General features: G+C 37.5%; 1 protein-coding gene across 2 annotated transcripts in view; it reads left to right on the top strand.

The window, feature by feature from the left end:
• Nucleotides 1–20,594, top strand: part of tiam1a (TIAM Rac1 associated GEF 1a) — a 61,702-nt gene continuing 41,108 nt past the window's right edge. Inside the window, exon 1 of one of the 2 annotated variants that reach the window (XM_056736508.1) lies at nt 1–57. The gene's annotated coding sequence lies outside the window, so the exon portion shown is untranslated. Of the gene's footprint in view, nt 58–13,059; nt 13,228–20,594 lie in introns of those variants that run through there. The other variant, XM_056736507.1, reaches the window with a different exon arrangement.

Below are 20,594 nucleotides of genomic sequence, written 5' to 3'. Positions count from 1 at the left end.
CAGAAGGGGGAAGAACCAGGAGGAAACAAACAGGTTTACAGCTGAAGTTGTGCAAAGGTGAGTTTAGCTGTATTTAATTCATACTCTTATGTTTGAATTAAAATTGCGTATTACTTTTTGACATAGATTTGAGTTGAATCCTTCAATATGCATAGCTGTGTAGAACGTGTGTTTTGTTTACTCTTGTCTGGACATACATAAGCAAACTGTTGTTGTCGTGCGTGCGTGCGTGTGTGTGTGTGCATGCATGCGTGCGTGTGTGTGTGATAGAGCCGAACGAGTGAGATAAAGAGATCTTGTATACAAGGTGAAAGAGTTTGTATGATTTTAATTTACAGATTTTATAATGCTCATTTATATTATGTTCATGTTTATTTTAGTTATGTGTCCTGCATTAATCTCAGAAACAAATCAAATATAAGAAATTATATTTCGCTTAAAGAAAGCCTGTTTTTGTATAATTAAAACGTTTCTTTCTATATTCAGATTTACATCGGTTTATTGAAATGGACAAAAGAGTCTTTACATTACCAAAACATATATACATTAAATAACTAATTTAAACATAATTATGCATGTTAAAATAACAAAAACTTAGCTAAAATGATAAATGATGTCTGTCTGCATGTCTGTCTATCTTTTTTATGCTTGTATACACCATGGGCAGTAAAACAAGTACTTTCATCTGTGCATATATTTCAGTTGTATTAGTTTATCAATTATATCCCCATTAAGGTAATTAGAAAAGTTATCTTGTTCTCATTACAGTAATGAGACTTTGGAGAATGAAATTGCATAAAATGTATAACACATAATGAAATTCAGACAGTGGTAGTTAAAAAGTCTTTTGTTATACAAAGTATAATTTTTCATTTTACATCTTTCTATTTTCGTGGTGAAGTATGACCCAGACATGCTCAATTGCTTTAGGTTAAGTGTTTTTTATTGTCAGGATACCAGAGGCAGGTTTAGTTACCCCACACCCACCCATCATTCCTAACCTCTGTCTCTAGGTTAAGGTTATTTCAGAGCCTGGTAAAAACACTCGTCTCTCTTTCTCCGAGCTCATTAGACAAGCCAGACAATTGCAGACATTAATTGGAACGGGGGACGTGAGGAGGAGGAAATGTACACCTGGAGGCGAAATGAAGAGTGGGCGGGGCTTAAGAGTGCAGGGGTGATTGGACAAAGCCATCTGTGTATGCGTGTGCTTGTCGATGTCTGCATCTATGATGACTCTCAGCATCCTCATGATGCGTGCATATAAAACTCTGTTTAACTGCATAATAGAGACTTGTTTGGGTTATGTCCTCAACCGACCTTGCTGGCTGTCTGTGTGTGAGGCATTGTGCAGGAGATGTTCTTTGTGTCTCATAGGTGTGATGCGCTCCTTTTTTACAGACCGATTTTGAATTAGTCTTCAGGAGACTCAGGTCAGGTCTCTAGAGGGAGAGGTTATTCTACAGCATCTGCGCCGACTGTATCTGCAGCCAGACCATTTTTATAAGCAGTCGCCGTCTCGAAAAGTGTCCTCAACTGACCTTTCAAGCAAACGTCTGTCTAAGTAGTGGAATTTGTGCTGTGTGTATGTGTGGGATTGTTGTGTGTGTCAGGTTTTGTCAAATGTCCCCTCTAGGACTATAATATCTGAATCGGGGCAGTTGTGACATTAAAGGGCTGTTGGCTCACAAATACCAGTTTGGATCAAGCCATATCTTATTAAGCTACCTTTTCATCCACTGTCCTGTAAATAAAGGTTAAAATCTTTAAATAAAATAAAAACGCTTTATGTGAACGTTAGGTTTAGTGGGTACTGTAGCTCAATATAAAGCAATGGAAAGCCCCTATGATGATATAAAACATGTTAGTTTCAGGTCTGAGAATAATGCTGTGGTTGGTATTCTGGCTTTATTTATTGAAAGATATATTCCAACATCAGCACCTTTAGGTATCTACAGGACAAACAAACCAGTAAGAGAGAATAAATGTGCTTGCTCAGCCAGTGTGTGTGTGTGTGTGTGGTGAGTGTGTGCGCACACACTGTGGGTGGTAAAAGTGTAGCCTGTCCGTTTAAGGAAGGGATTATTCCCTTTTTTCTTCCCTTTGGGACATAACATAATTCTGACTGAGGCAAATTTTTACCTTCTGATGTTTAAATCCCCCCATTTCTCTCCCTTATCCCTCCTTTCTCTGCTGTTCTCATCAAAATGATTCTGGAGCATCTCTAGAGCAACACTAAGAAGTTTTGATGGGATTTCAGTGTTTGGGTGTGCGAGTTTGACTGTCTGTTATTATAGACGATGTTCTCTGACATACAGTAGAGTATGCATATGGGTCTATATGAAAGTATGTGTGTCAAATGTTACACACATTTCATATCCGATTAGTTGTGATGTATAAAAACAAGCAGACAATGTCTATGAGTAGAATTGTAGACAGAACATGTCCATTCTGGATGACCTGGAAATAAGAGATTGAAATTATGGAGCGAAAGGGAGAGCAGGAAGTGAGAGAAATGCCAGAGGCAGACATTCCCAACACCAACGCATCGCTTTTGATTTGCATGCTCTATATCTCTAAGCAGTTTTATTTGTGTTTCGTGTTGTATGAGCGTGAAACTACAGCAGAGCTATTGTGTTGTGAATTAGTAACTATGATGAAATGCAATGAGATTAATTTTGTGCCAGCTAGACACACAGATATGTTCTCTTGTTTCACCACTGAGTTCTCATCAAAGATAAAGGGATAGTTCACCCAAACATTAAACATTTTCTCGATTGACCCTCGTGTCATTCCATTCCAGTTTTTTATTTGGGGGTGAACAATCCCTTTAAAGCAAACTTAGTCAAATCTGCATCAGGATGCTTGCTTGAATGTCAGCTGAACTCAGTCAGACGAAAATGTTGCATTTTAAGGATATGACACATAGTGGTACGGTTTTCATTATCATACACATACATCCTATATTGCGTGTATATAACTTTCCAAATCAAAAAAAGAGGTCGACCACAAAGAAGTAAACATGAGAAATAGAGAATAACAACTTTTGGTTTGTAGGTCAAAAGTTAACCCTGCTTGCAAATGTGCTTGTGTGTGCTGTTTTCTGTCTTATCATTCTACAGGCGAAATTGCTAAACAGTCTTAACCCAAACAGTCTAACAGTCTTCCTCAAAAGAAAGAAGTTTCACGACAAGGCTAAATATTTTTTTTTAATAAATGTTGGTTACCAAAAAACAGTGGTACCCATTCACTATCATTGGTTTGGTGTCCTTACAATAGAAGGCTATTGTACCGCCATTGTTCGGTTACCTACATTCTTCAAAATATCTTCTTTTGTGTTCTTCAAAAGAAAGCCATACAGGTTTAGAATGACATAAGGGGTGTCAACGATGTCAGAATTCTTATTTTTGTGTGAACTGTTCCTTTAAATACATCTGAAGATTCATGTAGAAAATAGCTCCTTTTAATAATACGCATTTTTATCATATTAATGAAGTTTGAATGTTTTCAAAATTAATTACAATTACAGACCTAAGTATCAGAAACATGAATAATTGTTATTTTTTACTTCCACCCTGTTTTACATTAAAAATAGAGGCCAAAAGGTTTCTTCTGTGTGTGTGTGTGTGTGTGTGTGTGCGTGTGTGTCTGTGTGTGTGAGTGTGTGTGTGTATAAGCGTGCATGCATGTGTGTGTGTAAGCGTGGGTGTGTGTGTGTGTGATACCAAAACAGCACAATTCTAGTTTTGTTATACACAGTCTAAATCACATTCCTAACCCCAGGTGCTATCTGGAATTGGGGATTACCCAGGTTCAAATTGACTGTTTATCCAGATAAAGCACACCCAGTGCACACACATTTATTTACTACCTGCTTCACCCGTTACTTGCTGTGATATAGAGTATCATCTGGCTGATCTCTGCTGTAAAAGTCAATAGAAGATTCAGTCTGTGTTGAATGAGTTCTTCTACGATCCTCTCTCAGAATGCTCCACGAACAGAATGAAGCAGTATTTATATTGTACTTCCAGTTCCATATACGTGACTATTATTGCTTTAAAGTCTAAGCTCAAGCTCTTATCTATTTAATTGCATTTCTACCGAATGAGTTTTTTGAGTTAGATGCCTTTCTGCGACCAGCCAGAAATCATCACCAGATTCTGTTGCTTGACTTGTGGACTATGATCATGAGCCCTATTCAGAAGATTTTTTTAATTTACGGAGTTGATTCAGATTTTGTGAATCGCAGACCGAATTTCAATATTCACACAGTTACATTTTCTGTTGCTATAACTGAGATTAGCTCCATTGACTAGACGGTTTTATGTTGTTCTTCATGCATGAATTTTGTGGTTAAAAGCAAGTCTTTATTAAGAGAATGCTCGGTTACCGATTTAGTTATGAAATTGAAACATTTATTACATTTACATTTCTTCATTTGGCAGATGCTTTTATCCAAAGCGACCTACAAGTAGGAGAGCATGTAAACATTTTGTCAACACTCTAAACAGTACCGTTAGTTTACAAGGCCATGCTTCTAGGAGGATTAAAGCTGGAGTAAGCAAGGGGGAGAATGAACAACTTAAAAAAAATCAGATAAAAAAATATTTATGGTAGTTAAAGATATTTAAATATTTAAAGGTTCAATAAACACATGCTTCTGTAAACTTTAAAGAAACAGTTCACCCAAATATGAAAATTCTGTCTTTATTTGCTCACCCTCAAATTGTTCCAAATCTGGTGAACACAGAGAACAATATTTGGATGAATGCTGTAACCCTACAGTTCTTGGCCACCATTGACTGCCATAGTAAAATTGCTTTATACATTTCTTTGTTCTGTTGAACACAAAAGAAGATACTGTATTTTAAGAATGTAGGAAAGCAAACAGTTATGGCACACTTTTGACTACCATTGTCATATTTCCTATAGTCAATGGCTTCCAATGACTGTTTGGTTACAAGCATTCTTCTAAATATCTTTCTGTGTGTTCATCAAAACAAAGAAATCAACAAATTTGGAACAACTCGAGGGTAGTAAATGATGACATATTTTCTTTGGGGGGTGAACTGTTTCTTTAAGTTTGCCATCTACAGGAATCTTGTGCATCAAATTTAACAGAATACATGATGTCACCGAATGTCAATCTGAAGACTTCAATCCAATAAACCAGGCCCACTTCTTGGCCCTCATATTTCTTGCCCATAGATTTGCATATTTCAATTTTAGAACATAATGTGATCCACAATGCTGTTTGGTCAGGTCCCAGAAACCCATATCGACCTGTGTGTTCACCAAATTAATTTTTCCTCAACCCCGACGTGGAGACCTCTCTTTTTCTGCATCACTTAAACGCTCAACTCAATTTTCTTTCTGGTCTTGTGTCCCTGGGGTTTTGATGTAAATTGGAGACAATCTGAGCACTTGGACACACAGCCTGGGCGCCCGGCCTAATGAATGTGGCCCGGGTCAACCCTGCACCTCTTTCTCTCTGTCATTGCCTCTCTTTGTCTCTTTTTTCGTCCGGCCTGTCCCTTTTGCTTACAGCCTCAAACCCTTTTTTGTCTTCTCACCCTGAATGTCATTTCTCCTCCTCTCCCATTAAAATTTTCTTTCTAAACACACGGTCATTCCACAAAACACATTCCATTTATTCATTTACATATATTTATCTCATTCATAATACACATCCCCGAGGAGGGAGACCCATAAAAATGCTGGTTTCCTGGCCTCGGTAGACTTGGCCCATATTTCCAGCTTACTGTCAGATGTAATAATGTAGTAATGTTTTACATTAGCAAGATGCGGTTAGAAGGTGCCCATCAGCCTTAACCGGGCATAACTGGGACTTGTGTAATTCACAGAAAAACAAATTTGTGCATAAAGAAAGCTGCGTCTACTTTACAGCAAAGAAATTCACAACTATTTTCTTTTCAGATCACAATATCTGTGATGATTGGTCTATATTTATCATCATTCTAGTGTTCTTAACTGCTGAAAATTAAATGTAATATTCACATAGTCATGTCAAAAATGTGTAGTTTATAATAATACTTTCCTCTGATCTAATTGAAGTGGTTTCTGAAACATTACTATGATCCATCTTTTAGGCTTGTAAATAGAAGTGTAAATATAAATACTTGCAATAGGAACATGCTTGGATTTAAATGCGTCATAGCAGTGTGTTTAAGCAGAAGATATCTCTATAGCTGAAGATCTGTCTGTGTTCTTCTGTCAGTTCTATAATAATAGATTATGACTCTCTTTATTTTTAGATTATTCTCTTTGTCATAGATTATTATTGTCCTCCGCATGAGATCATTTGTGTCAGTTGATAAGTCACATCCTGGCACATCAGGTTCTCTTTTATCTCAGAAATGTGTTTCTGTCGTTTTTTTTTTTTCCAACATGACATTTTTGCCAACCTTTTTTTGGTAAGGTCAGTGGGTTGCATATCTACGTACACTATATGGACAAAAGTATTTGGACTCACTGCCTCAATTGATATGTATGAAATAATATATCTCTGAAACATGTTTATCAAAAGGGGACATCCCAATAGTTTTGTCCATATTGTGTAGCTTGAAAGCATATATAGTTCGATGTTATCAGACAGTGCAAAAGAGAGAGAATCGTGCAAAATCATAATGCATGTGCCTCTTCGATGATGAACTCTTTAATAATTATTTTATGTTTTTAGAACTCATTCCTATGATTCACAGCCCCTAGCTATGTTCGCAGGTGTTTTTTGGATGATTTATTTATTTGTTTATCCAGGTGGGCTCTGTAGCTCCAGGCTGACCGTGCCAACCTTGCCATAGGTGTAGCGGGGGGACAACGATGCTGTTCTTTACCTGTGTGTGGTCTGTGTAACCGTTATTTATACACTAACAGGTTTGGACATTCGTCAGTTAGTTTAATTAAGAGACGTCGCCAGAAACCATTTGCACTTTAATCCTAATAGTATCTGGCAGTCTTTGTATGCATACATGTGGGTTCATCATATTTGTTTGTAGTATGTGTGTATGTGTATATATTTTTTATGTTTTTGTTATTGGTTCTTTGCTAAGTCAAGCATCGCTTTTACTGTTGCTCATACTGTGGGTTATCGAACAACCCCCAACTGTAGCTTCTCAATTTTGGCACGTAACGCATCCCCTACCATTTGTGCAAGAAGACTGTTGGAAATAAGTCAGGGCTCTTGGGGGGTCCCGACCCTAACATCCCTATAGATACAGAGTGTCGGGCTCATTCTGAGCGCTTTCAAAATGTGTGTGCGAAATGTTCAAAACCTTGTGAGGGAAAAACTATTTTTAGATTCAACGAACGAAAAACAATCACATTATATTAGAGCAAAGTTGGACATATTCTTGTCCTTGTTGTCTTATTAGTTCCTTAAAGGAACAGTTCACCCAAAATATTATTTACTCACTTGTCATTCAAATCTGTTTGACTTTCTGTCTTCTACAGAAAATAAAAGAAGATATTTTGAAGAATGTTGGTAAATGAACAACGGTGGTACCTATTCACTTCCAATGGCTTTGTGTCTATACAACTGCAGTCAATGGGTACCACAGTTGTTCAGTTACCAACATTCTTCAAAATATCTTATTTTTGTGTTTTGCAGAAGAAAGAAAAGGGTGAATTAAAGATGACAGAAGGATTTTAATTCTTATTTATGGTTTGGGGCAAATTCACATGGACTGTGACCATATAAGCAAAATATTATCTACTGTATATATAATATAGAATAGTTTATTTAAAAATATATATTTATTTTGGCAGTTGTGCATGGACAAACATCTTATCTATTCTCTCTGTGTGCTTTAGTAATGTGTGGGAATGGATTTGGATCTGAGTTATCTGTGTTAAGTTTAATTTTCTTGTCTGTTTATTATTAACATCAGACATTGTATTCACTCAAAACTGCATTCAGTCTGGCAGGCTGAAGACCAGGAACAGCACTGCATGTGTGAGAACACTACATGTGTTGTATATTTCACAGTAAGTGTGACCTCAATACCACACTGTGGAGATGGTTAGAGATATGAGAGCTGATAATGTCAGCAGGTGTGTGATTTACCGAACGAGACCTGGGATATGTGAAAGAGGAAACTTCGTGTAGAATTAAATTGAGATATGAAACTAGATGTGGATGCTTGAATCCATAGTGAAAGTCTTTGAATCTAATGTAAGCAGAAATAAACAAAATACTTTAGGATTAAAACACAAAACTTATAAATCAAGAAGTAATGTTTTAAGATTAAGCATCTTGGTCATTACTTAAATAAAGAAATGAAGGGGAATTAAGACATTTGTGACATTTTTACAGGTGGTGGTGTCATGGTGTTGATAGAACTGTTGCATTGTGGGAAAGTGATTCTGTACATGTCACCAGGGAGCTGCAACTCAAATGAATAATCCATGTCAATCAGAAGTGCAAAGAGCAGTTTTCCTTATTCCCCTTTTCATTCTTATTGCAGGTTTTGTACCCCTCCCCTGTCTGTCAGTGCCTCGCATCTGTTATCAGGGTTTGAGGTCTGTCAAGATAAGAGAATAGAGAGAAGTAGGTTTACCTGCTTTATTGTGTGTGACAGAGACCATTCTTCTCTTTGTAGCCTCTTTTCTTTTGTTTGGTGGTAGTGAATTCTGATTTAAAACCATTTGCAATGCTTGTATGCAAACATATGCTTAATCCGCATTTATGAGGCTCTAGGTCTATGTCTGTTTTTGTCAAACTTTTTTCTTGAGGGGTCTTTTTTATCCGTTATTTTATTATTTCAATATTTAATTTCTTTATATTATTTGTTTTTGCATAATATTTTTGATTGATTGATCAACGCCAAGATACTAGTACAAAAGTTATTATAGTTTTATTATATAATTCAACCATTTATTTATTTTATTTTTGCGTAATATTGTTTCTAGTACAAAGGTTATTATAGTTTTATTTTTATTCATATTTAAATGATCTTTTATACATATATATATATATATATATATATTATATATATTATAATATATATTTATACGATTCATTTAGTTTTTATTTTAATTTAGTTTTTGTTTACTTTATTTTTAGTGCCTTAAACTTAATATTGTTTATTTGAGGCAAAATGTAAATTTTTTAGTTTTTTTTAGGCCAATATTTTATTTAATTTCAATCAACAGAGACGTTTTCAAAGTTAAAATTTTAGTTAACAAAAATAGCCTTGGTACAAAATGTGCACATTTTTCCAAATTCTTAGGCTTAATGTGGTCATGACAAGTTCTTACGGATAGTTCATGGTAGTTGACTGCAAGCCACAGATGGTGATTACCGCACAAGACGACGTATTTGCAGACTATTGTAATACAAATTACAAATGTGTATTTGAAAACTTGAGATTTGGCTGACAACGTGCTAGACACATGAGAACAACATACAGGCAGAGCATCTCACACCTTGGCTTGTTATTCTGTGTGCTTGTCTAAACATGTTGCTCACAGCCGTATTCAAATAGCTCTAGAGTCAGTAGAACCGTACACATACACATTCCTATAGCAGAGAGGAACTTCCTTTTAAATTCTGCTACGGACAAACCAAAATCATTTCTCCTTGTGTGTCAGATACAAACGTCACTGTGATTCCTCCCACCCTGTTATGAGAATGTCACCAACACCCTTGGGGGAAAAGGTGTGTCGGTTTTGTTCTAAGAAGAAGTTAGGTTGATGTGAGCTGCATTATGGGAAGGTGCTGTCATCTGGGAATCCTCCGCTCCACCCATTTCCTTGTACAGGCATGTTTGGCTCTCACGGTCAGTGAGCTGATGAATCAGCTCCCATCAGATGTATTTCAGGCCAATCCACCTGATATTATAACTGTGCATGATGATGTATAACATCTCCCCATTTTAGTGTCTGTGGTGTTACATTGTTTATCACCACGGGGGCTGGTTACGTGTTTAGATGGGTGCAATTGTAGGATTTACGGTGTCAAACCGGTTTTATAACTAAGCAATTCTTTCTTTCTTTCTTTCTATCTATCTTAGACTTGGCTTACAGACGAAGACTTTGTTAAACTCTTTCTTTCTCTCTTTCTCTCTCTCTCTCTCTCTTTCTTTCTTTCTTTCTTTCTATCTATCTTAGACTTGGCATACAGACGAAGACTTTGTTAAACTCTTTCTTTCTCTCTTTCTCTCTCTCTCTCTCTCTTTCTTTCTTTCTTTCTATCTATCTTAGACTTGGCTTACAGACGAAGACTTTGTTAAACTCTTTCTTTCTCTCTTTCTCTCTCTCTCTCTCTCTTTCTTTCTTTCTTTCTTTCTATCTATCTTAGACTTGGCTTACAGACGAAGACTTTGTTAAACTCTTTCTTTCTCTCTTTCTCTCTCTCTCTCTTTCTTTCTTTCTTTCTTTCTTTCTATCTATCTTAGACTTGGCATACAGACGCAGACTTTGTAAAACTCTTTCTTTCTTTTTTTCTTTCTTTCTTTCTTTCTTTTTTTCTTTCTTTCTTTCTTTCTTAGACTTGGCATACAGACGCAGATTTTGTAAAACTCTTTCTTTCTTTCTTTCTTTCCTTCTTTTTTTCTTTCTTTCTTTCTTTCTTTCTTTCTTTCTTTCTTAGACTTGGCATATAGACGCAGACTTTGTTACACTCTTTCTTTCTTTTTTTCTTTCTTTCTTTCTTTCCTTCTTTTTTTCTTTCTTTCTTTCTTTCTTTCTTTTTTTTTTCTTTCTTTCTTTCTTTCTTAGACTTGGCATACAGACGCAGACTTTGTTACACTCTTTCTTTTTTTCTTTCTTTCTTTCTTTCTTTCTTTCTTTCTTTCTTTCCTTCTTTTTTTCTTTCTTTCTTTCTTTTTTTCTTTCTTTCTTTCTTTCTTAGACTTGGCATACAGACGCAGACTTTGTAAAACTCTTTCTTTCTTTTTTTCTTTCTTTCTTTTTTCTTTCTTTCTTTCTTTCTTAGACTTGGCATACAGACGCAGATTTTGTAAAACTCTTTCTTTCTTTCTTTCTTTCCTTCTTTTTTTCTTTCTTTCTTTCTTTCTTTCTTTCTTTCTTAGACTTGGCATATAGACGCAGACTTTGTTACACTCTTTCTTTCTTTTTTTCTTTCTTTCTTTCTTTCCTTCTTTTTTTCTTTCTTTCTTTCTTTCTTTCTTTTTTTCTTTCTTTCTTTCTTTCTTAGACTTGGCATACAGACGCAGACTTTGTTACACTCTTTCTTTCTTTCTTTCCTTCTTTTTTTCTTTCTTTCTTTCTTTTTTTCTTTCTTTCTTTCTTTCTTTCTTAGACTTGGCATACAGACGCAGACTTTGTTACACTCTTTCTTTCTTTCTTTCCTTCTTTTTTTCTTTCTTTCTTTCTTTCTTTTTTCTTTCTTTCTTTCTTTCTTAGACTTGGCATACAGACGCAGATTTTGATACACTCACTGATCGGTGTAAAATGCTCTAAATCTGTCCCTTCCGATCATGACAACACAGAGTCAGCATACGCCTGAGCCACAGCAGACACATTTCCTGAACTGATGACCACCCACTGTAAATCACTAATTTAACAAGATTTAATTGTTTCATGTTACAGAATTTTCACCTGTTTTCAAGTGTAAATTTCAGTTGTTAAAAAGTAAACGTTAAATGTAGTATATTTCCTGTGGCTCAGTGGTAAAGCATTGCTTTGGCTGCTCTAAAGGTTGGTGGTTCAATTTCCACAGAACACACTGACTGATAAAAAAAAGCATATACTGTAGCTTGAATTCACTGCAACCGCTTTGGATTAAAGTGTCTGCTAAATGCATAAATGTAAATTTTATGTTATGTTTTGCCTTTTTACATGTTTTTAAAGTGTGACGTGCTTGTGTTTACATTAACATTTCCACTTACGCATTTGGCAGACGCTCTTATTGCATTGCACAGCACATTTGTTTTTGACCATGTGCAATCTCCTGGGATGGAGCTCATGACCTTTGCCGTAGCTAGCACCATGCTCTAACCACTGAGCCACAGGAAGCTTAATCGTCACCATTTGCTTGTTTCCAACCCCGTGACTTATATAAGAATATGTATCACTTCATCAGTAAGCACACATTTGAATGTGGTAGTGTATGTTTGTGTCTATATCTGAACTAGTTTTGTAACCCAGACAGACACATCTATGTCTCTTCTTGTCCGGGATGAGCTCTGGTCGGGAATGTTATCTGATCAATAGCATCCTTACATGACATATCAGTTCTGTGGCAACCTATAGCCGAAGCACTCGTGGAATTTACACACATAGAGACTCCTACATTTTCTATTCATTGCGTTGCTTAGCACTAGTTACTCATTGACCACATTTACAGTGGGGTCTCTGCAACAATAATAGTGGTGCTTTGTGTAATGGTGACTCCCAGCAGCTTGCCTTGGGTTAAATCCCCAATCTCCACAACAGGGATCTGTACGGAGTTTCCCACGACCCCCTCTTCTCTTACTGATATACTAGCCAGAGGCAGATATGACCACTGGAATTTCACAACATCTCTGTCTTCATCCGTAAATCCGGGGAAACTAAAGCATGTATTTCCCTGTAGACCATCACACGTTGGCAGTGTTTTTTTGGTTACTTTTATGTATTGAGGTTCAGCAAATTCAAATTAAACCTAAAAATTGAAGACTGAAAAATTTTGATACTAACTTATCTCCATACAGATGTTTACAATACACACATTTACAAATTTACAACTGTAACAAACACCTTAAATGTTTCATAAACATAGTTTCTGTAATATTATGTGTTTGCATAGGTCGTGTATACACAAGCCTGTGTGTTATCTACAGGCTCACGGCGGGCAATTTAAAAGGAAACAGGGGGTGTCTCAGAGCTTAGGGGCAAAGACCCGGGCTGTAAGATACTGTTGATCCAGAGGACGTTAAATGAGAGAGAGAGAACAGGGGACAGGAGAGGGGGAGGTGAGAAGAGGAGGGGGTGGAGAAGCAAATGGAGGAAAGGGGAGGGTTGAGCAAATGGCTGAGAATGGAAGAGAGAGAAACCGTTCACACACACACACCCCTTTCTGTGCTCTCAGTGGACAGACTCATCCTCACATGGTTGGAGCGAGTGTGTTGTGGAGTTGTGAGAGACACAGGAATACATCCAGTACTTAGAGGAAACATTACCTGAGCTTTGCTCGGAGACATTCAAATCGCAGAAGCTTGGATAATTTGTTTAAAAACGGAAGCGGACCTTTTCTCCACACCTGAGGTACGCCACTTCAAACTGTATTTTCAAACTGTGTTACATGTCCTTCTACGCTACGATCTGTATCTGCCGGCAGGACATCTTTGAGTCCCCCGAGCTGGTGTTTTAGTGGAAGCCTGACAATGATAAATGCCACACCGCTAGGTTAATAAGGTTTACTCGTCCGTGGAGGCTTCGAAAGTCTTGCGGTTTTGTTGGACAATCAATATCCAGTGTCTGCGAGGGTCCGTGGAAGGTTTGTTTAGGGAGGTCTGTCTAACAAATGGCTGTGCGGTCGTAAAGCCCCTTACCTAGACGGAAATGTTTGGGAGCGAGATTCCTCATCTGTCAGTATATTGTCTCTCTCTCGTGCTGCCTTTGTGTGTGCGTGTGAGTTTTCTCACCGGACGATATATTGCTTTGCCAGTAGGGAGTAAATCTGACCCTTTTGCCTTAATCGTTCTGTCCTTGATTGTCTTTATTAATCACAGTTTCAGTGTATAAGTGAAAAAGTAGAGTCACAACATGCTTTTGTTATGAATGTAAGGAGTGGATAAAATGGCAGTAGTGACTTTTTAGTTTGTGTGTTTGAGAGAAGGACTATATGTGTGTCTCTGATGGGCTTGTTGTTACGTTGTGCAGTGTGAATATTTTTGCTATTTCAAAGTTTTAGTGTAAAACCCCAGTCCAGCTCCAGCTTTATTTAGTAAGTGTGTGGGAATGTGTGTGTGGTCCACAGTTGTGTGTGATGCGATTCATTGTGATTCGATGACTGGAAAAAACAGCTGAGCACATAAAAAGATTCTAAGGAAAGATGGACAACAGACAGGCAGTGCCAAAAAGATGGGCAGCTTTTGTTTTTGAAAACCAAAAATAGTCAGAACGGAATAAAAATAACAATGATATATAGAGTCTTTGCACAAGATAAGGAGAAGGGATGGGTCACTAGTCGGCTAATTCATTTTGTTTAGCTGTGCTGTTTTATCTGTGGTGCTTTAATTCATGTGTTAATGTGCTGTGCTTTTAGTGTTGTTTGCACAACAAAACACTTTTTATAAAGTTGTGACTATAAATTCAGCAGTCTTTACTTTGGTCTTTGTATGGTGTCTCATGGTTTTTTTGATTGTCCTGCCACAAACATTGCATTTTAGGGATAGTTCAACTAAAAATTCCAACATTTATTTATGTCACTGTCGTGTTCCACAAAAGAAGAGGAATGTCTCAGTGGTGTTGTGTCCATACAATGGAAGTCAACAGAGTTCAATGTTGTTTGGTTGCCAACATTCTTCAAAATATCTTTTGTGTTCTGCAGAAAGTCATTCAGGTTTGTATTGACTGAGTGAATGATGAAGAATTTTCATTTTTGGGTGAACTATCCCTTTAAGACATTCTGTGTCAATTCAAAACCAAGCCAGAAATGTGTCTTATGTAAAAACATCATCCGCTCTGATTTTAATGATTTTCCTAAAGATCGATTCTGGCAGCCCACCATCTAGTCGATCTTGAAAATATGTAGCTTTGCACATCATGAATAGATTGTGTAGAGAAGGATGGATAGTCTACACCAAAATAGATAGAGAACCAACCGTGTCAGTCACTAATATGTAGGTTTATACGGTCTGGAGGGGCTCACATGGTCACTTTTGCAGGTCTCAGCTGTGCATAGTCATGAGACCGAGAAAGAAAAAGAGAGAGACGGCACGTGGGGTGCTAGATTCCACCGTCGCTCCTATCCAGAGTCTCCTCAGCGCTCTGTTGTCTTTATGAACGGCTTACCTTACCATACTCTACAGAGAACCCAGACGAACCAAACAAAGACCCCTGCATACCTAACTCTAGGTGCAAACACAGGAAACAATGAACCACACTCTTTTTGTCACTCACTTCCCCTTTAAAACAAAAACTGTCTATAGCCTGTTAAAACCTCATATCTGGCTTTAATCTTCTGCGTCTGTCTTTCTACAATCAAACACAACTTTATCTATTGATTTGACTCTATAAACACACACTCCTCCTTAAAAATGGACCCAGTCGCATTGATTTCTGTGCTCGTGGTGTGGAATCGATATGCATCAGACAAGATTGTTTGCTGTATTCTGGATGTATTTGAATGGTTTAAACGGAAACAAGTGTTACAACTGAAATATAAAATGAACACTTTGACATTTGCGGTAGTTGTTTGTCATTCAAGTGAAATGGGGCATGTGTGTTCGAGCATGAGCGTGTGTCAGTTTCTATAAACATGCTTTTTTAAGTACGCTTCAGTATTAGTGTGTATTTAGTTAGATATGTGGATATACGAAGCTTATTAAAGCAATTGCTTTGCTCTGTAAATGTGTAATGTGGAGCTAAGTAACAGACTGGCTTCTCTGACCTGAGGGCATTTCTTCCTTCTGCCCCACTGGAGTAGAGGGCATCGGGGTGAGACGCAGGGGGTAGAAATACTTCATAAATGGGTCAAATCATTGCCACAGCATGCGTGAAGTGTATGTTATCAAAACTAATGAATTGCATAAGATTGGGAGAGAGAGAACTTGTTGTTCGAACGGTAGCTAAGTTTTGTTCAAATATGGTGATTAGACACTCGATACACATTATGGATTAACTGTGACATCATGCCCCCATAAACCCATTAGAAACACTGCGTGCAATACGAGGTATTATAATCCTCATGTCGGATGTGTGTGTGGGAGACCCCGACCAATATTCCCTTTTCTATGCCCCTAATGTGTTTTTCCTAATGCAGCGTGTCCTGTATTCATTCAGCGTAGCCGTCTCTTTCAATATTGAAACATGACAGCGGGTCTGTTTAAACAGAGACCCCTGGGAGGAGAGAGATGAGATGTGAGATGGTTGTGGAAAAACGGAAACTGAGTTACAGACATACATTTGTTGCTTTGTTCCTTTTTTGGGGGGATGTATGGATGTGTTTGGAGGGAGGTTTTACAATCGTGAATTTCTAAATATGTCATAAGAATGACAAAACAAGCATCAAAAATGTACATTTACGGAATTTCACTGTTTTGTCTCACAAAATGTTTTTTTTATACGGTATACATTTTTAAGGTTGTTTTTTATGGTGTCCCAACTTCCATACTATTTCCGCTTTTATTCCTTGACGGTTTAGTGTTACTATTTTTATTTAAAGGCGTAGTTCACTTTAAAATAAACCCCTATTGACTTTCCTTAGTAGGAATAAAAATTACTATGTAAAGTCAATGGAGGCTCCTTTAAGGTCACTGTGGCTGACCTTTAACCTTTATGAAAAGAAAGATGGTCAAATTACATTATTAAACTGAATTATTTTTCCGAAGAGCTGTATTTTAAGTTTCTACCACCTACGGTAAGGGTGTGTGTGTGAATCGTTGTGTCTTTCTGACGTCCATATATAACTAATGTTTCACAATGACTACCGTGAGCATCTCCTTTGAAAATCCTGCAAAACTGGAAAAATGACATTTTTAACCCACACGCGAAAGACACACATACACGCGCTTGATTCAAAAGCCGTCTTCCATGAGGAAGCAATTGCAGCAGAGCCAAAAGACAAACAAAGGAGAATCCGCGTGTGTGCAGGGGGGATACAAGCGGCAGTGCGCACGTGTGTGTATTTAAACATTAGTAAGGCCATCTTTGTCTGGTCACGGAAAGCTGTGAATGGACGGCTGACATCAAGCTTCACTGAGTCACGCAACTTTAGGCAAACTATTATCAAGGGCAATCTAAAGGCATTTTAGCATTTCAATTTACCTCTCACGGCATAAACTGACACACATCTGCAATCACTTTAATCTGTGAGGATCTTCAGACCGCAAACCTGTGGAGACAGGCCACACAGCTGCAGGCAATCCCACAAATTATTCTCTCATTCACTTAACGACTTCACAGAGACGATTGACAAGAATAATGTTCGAAAGTGAGAGAGAAGAGGGTTTTTCGAATAACCTTTCTACTCGGTTGCAAAAGTGTGGTCAGCGAAGAGACACTTGGCCCTCGACTTAATCCAGGCTGTTCCAGTCCCTGATGCGCCTATAACCTCCTTTCAGCCGAGCACAATGGAGACCCCCCTTCAGCACAGTACATCAAGAGAAAGAAGACTGGCTCTCTCTCTATCCTTTACTGACCTGGAAGACATCAGATCTTTAGCTGAAAGGAGCGACTGCTGTTGCATGCTGGTCTATTTTAACATCCAAATTAGCTTTCTTTTTAGGAGCCTTGAGTATCTTCATTCTTGTCTTGTGGCGTGCGGGTGGACTTTTGTTTGGCTTCTGCTCACTGAGCACTGAGGAGAGGATATGTTGATAAAAGCAGCCTCTTGCTTTAAGCAAAACCCTTTTTCTGTCATCTTGGCTCTATTTGGTCAAATTTAGGGGCTTTTTACATAACCCAAAGTCAGAGGATTAAAATCATATAGACACGCACACTTGCCCAGGGGCACCATGGTCCCGTGCAGGAAAGCTTAGATGTTTCTCTTAAAAGCAGGACGCATATTGTCCTGTGAGCTTCACGGTCTCATGTTATATTATCTCAGAGATAATCATGGCTTTGGTATGTATATTTAACTAGATATGCTACCAGTGTAAAGGTGCGCTTGACAGTTGGCGATCTGTTAGATAAGAAGGTCCGTTGTACATTTGTACATTTATTCATTTAGCAGATGCTTTTATCCATAGCATTATACTATACATTTGTATCTATGCATCCATGGGATTGAACCCATGACCTTGGCGTTGCTAGCATCATGCTCTGACGACTGAGCTACAGGAAGGTAATTGAAAACTAACGGTACTCTTTAGTGTGTTGACAAAACATTCAAATGCTCTCCTACTTGTAAGTCACTTTGGATAAAAGCGTCTGCCAAATGAAGACATTTTGTACTGTCACATATTTTTTACTGCCTAAAGTCTGCTTATGTTTTTTGTCAAAGTTTGTTTTTATTGATAGCACATTTAAAAACAAAATTTAGGGGACAAAACGTAGTACAATGCAATCAGACATTGGCATTCTTTTCTTAACTTTAGATGAATCTGATCTCTCTGGAATTCGTGACTATTTTACGAGGTGGCTAATTCGTTTGAATTTGTATGATGTGAATCATACCACGCGTACGATTATTAGAAAAACGTTTTACTGAAGCACCTCCCCTAAACCTAACATCACTGGTGCAAAAGCAAATCGTACTAAATCGCGCTAATAAGATCGTACAAGTTTTCCTCGTGAAATAGTTACAAATTGAGATTGTGTTGGAACTGTTTATGTTGAGAATCGTATTGGCTTCAGACTCACACGATAACAAATGTATTGCGAGATCTATAGAAAAAATAAAACATAAAGTTTCTTTACTTAGTGTTTCCTCTTCTTTTATATCAATTATAAGATACTCAAAATACAAGTTTAGGAAGGCGGAGCAGAGGTAAACTGGCGCAATACCGTCACCTACTATGTTAAATTATCAATCAGATTCTGCCGCTAAATTATTTACAAAATGATTAGATGTGTAGTGTCAAGACAATATCGATATGACACCCCTAGTGACACCCCTTGTTCTACACTTCTCTTTTTCTGTTTTATCTACCTTTCTGTTTTATCTACCATTTGCATATCGCCTCATTTTTGGGCCTTATTTTGCTCCATTGAGGCGACACGTTTTTAAAAACACATCTACTGCTCCTTCTTATGTGGATGATACTAAGCTTTATCCTACTATATGTATAAGTGTCCTACTTAAAAGAGATTGTGATTCTATTTTCTTGCTGCTAACTGCCTCAATACCATTTTAGGTTGCGTGGATACCAACTTTCCCCACTTTAATGGATGTATTGTATAGTTAGTGGATCTTTAACACATTAATCACTTCATAATCTCTGTTATGATTGGCTTACACAACCCTACACTCATTTATAAGGGAGTTTCATGAATACGGAACAAGTGTTAATATGGAAATGTCGTCAGTCATAATGTACTCATTGATGTGGTGTCAATACGATGATGGTTCCTAAATGGTTCTTCATCTACACCATTTGATGAAGTTGCAACTTCGTCAAATGGTGTAGAGGAGGTGGAAGGAAGTATTGTGTCATGAACAATAGATCAGATCACATCATCAAACTCCTACTTTCCGTGTCCTTTTTTATTCTCACCGTCATATCTACAGTGTCATTCAGCATGAGTTGAATCATTTTTGGCAGAATGAGCAGTCTTCTCATTAGCAGTCTGATATAGCATGCTCACTGTTGATGCATTTCGATGAGACACCTTCTGTGGGACGCGACAGCCTGCTGTGGGGAGAAGGTGAGAACTGTGGTGGGGGTGTGAGTGACTTTCAGTTGTATATTTGGTGGTAAGTGTGTTATGGAGGCTCTCACTCTGGATTGGGTCTGAATACTGTGTGGCACTGATGTGGTAATGAGGTATTGATTTGTAGTGGTTGGCAGATGGCAGGTGTGCGAATCTTAGTAGTTCAGTGGAGTTTCAGAAGATGGTTGAGTCTTGACACACACACAAAAGAATGATGAAGAGATAAGATTCATTGTCGTACCACCATATAGAAATGCTCTGCTAAGATAAATCTATTGTTGCTTCACACAAAACCACAAAGAAACACACGCCCACAGAGTTGGGTGATTTAGGGCGAATTTTGTTCCTGTTTCCAGATAAGCAAGGGATAGACTTGCACAATTTTTGAAATATACAGCCGCTTTATAAATAAAAGACCATTAAAAATGTCCATTAAATCAGTATTAGATGTATTGTGATCATTTCAGTCCAGTATCTGTTAAATAAGAGAATAAAACCTCAGGAGTTACATAAAGTCATTTTGAAAGGCATAACAAGACACATGAAAACTGTGGAAATAATACAGGTTATCACATGAAAACATTATTTTTTTTTCCTGCGTGCATAGGTGAATATGAACTTGTTTTCTTCTCAGTATTTGAGGTCTGAAATAATACAGAGCATCTTATCTGTTGTTTGGACCTGTTTCTCTTTCGTTTTCTTCAAGTAAATGCAAATCGAAACAATGTTTTATTCGATATTTTGGAGAAATATTGTTAGTAGTTCACAAAATGAATCAAAAATGATCATTTTACCTAAACACAAACATATTAATGGTAGATTTGGTCAAACTGAAAACTCATTTTTTCAATGGCTGTATATACAGTATATCTTTTTTTATGTGGTGCAATGAGCCGATATCAGAATAACTGTTTATATAACTTTACAGTAATTGTTTTGTAACGTTTGTTGCCAGAAGCAGAGAAATTATTAAACGAATGCACCATATCGGTCTCAAAGTTTTTCTTTTGAAGACTTTTTTTGGCGTTTACAGATTGTCTGTCTCTGCTGTTTGCGTGTGACATTCCGATGCTCTCAGGGCCCAAAACAAAAGG

This window comes from Triplophysa dalaica, chromosome 22 (assembly GCF_015846415.1).
Source record: "Triplophysa dalaica isolate WHDGS20190420 chromosome 22, ASM1584641v1, whole genome shotgun sequence".
NCBI lineage: Eukaryota > Metazoa > Chordata > Actinopteri > Cypriniformes > Nemacheilidae > Triplophysa > Triplophysa dalaica.
The sequence above is the reverse complement of the archived record's forward strand: the minus strand, read 5'-3'. Positions and strand labels throughout refer to the sequence as shown.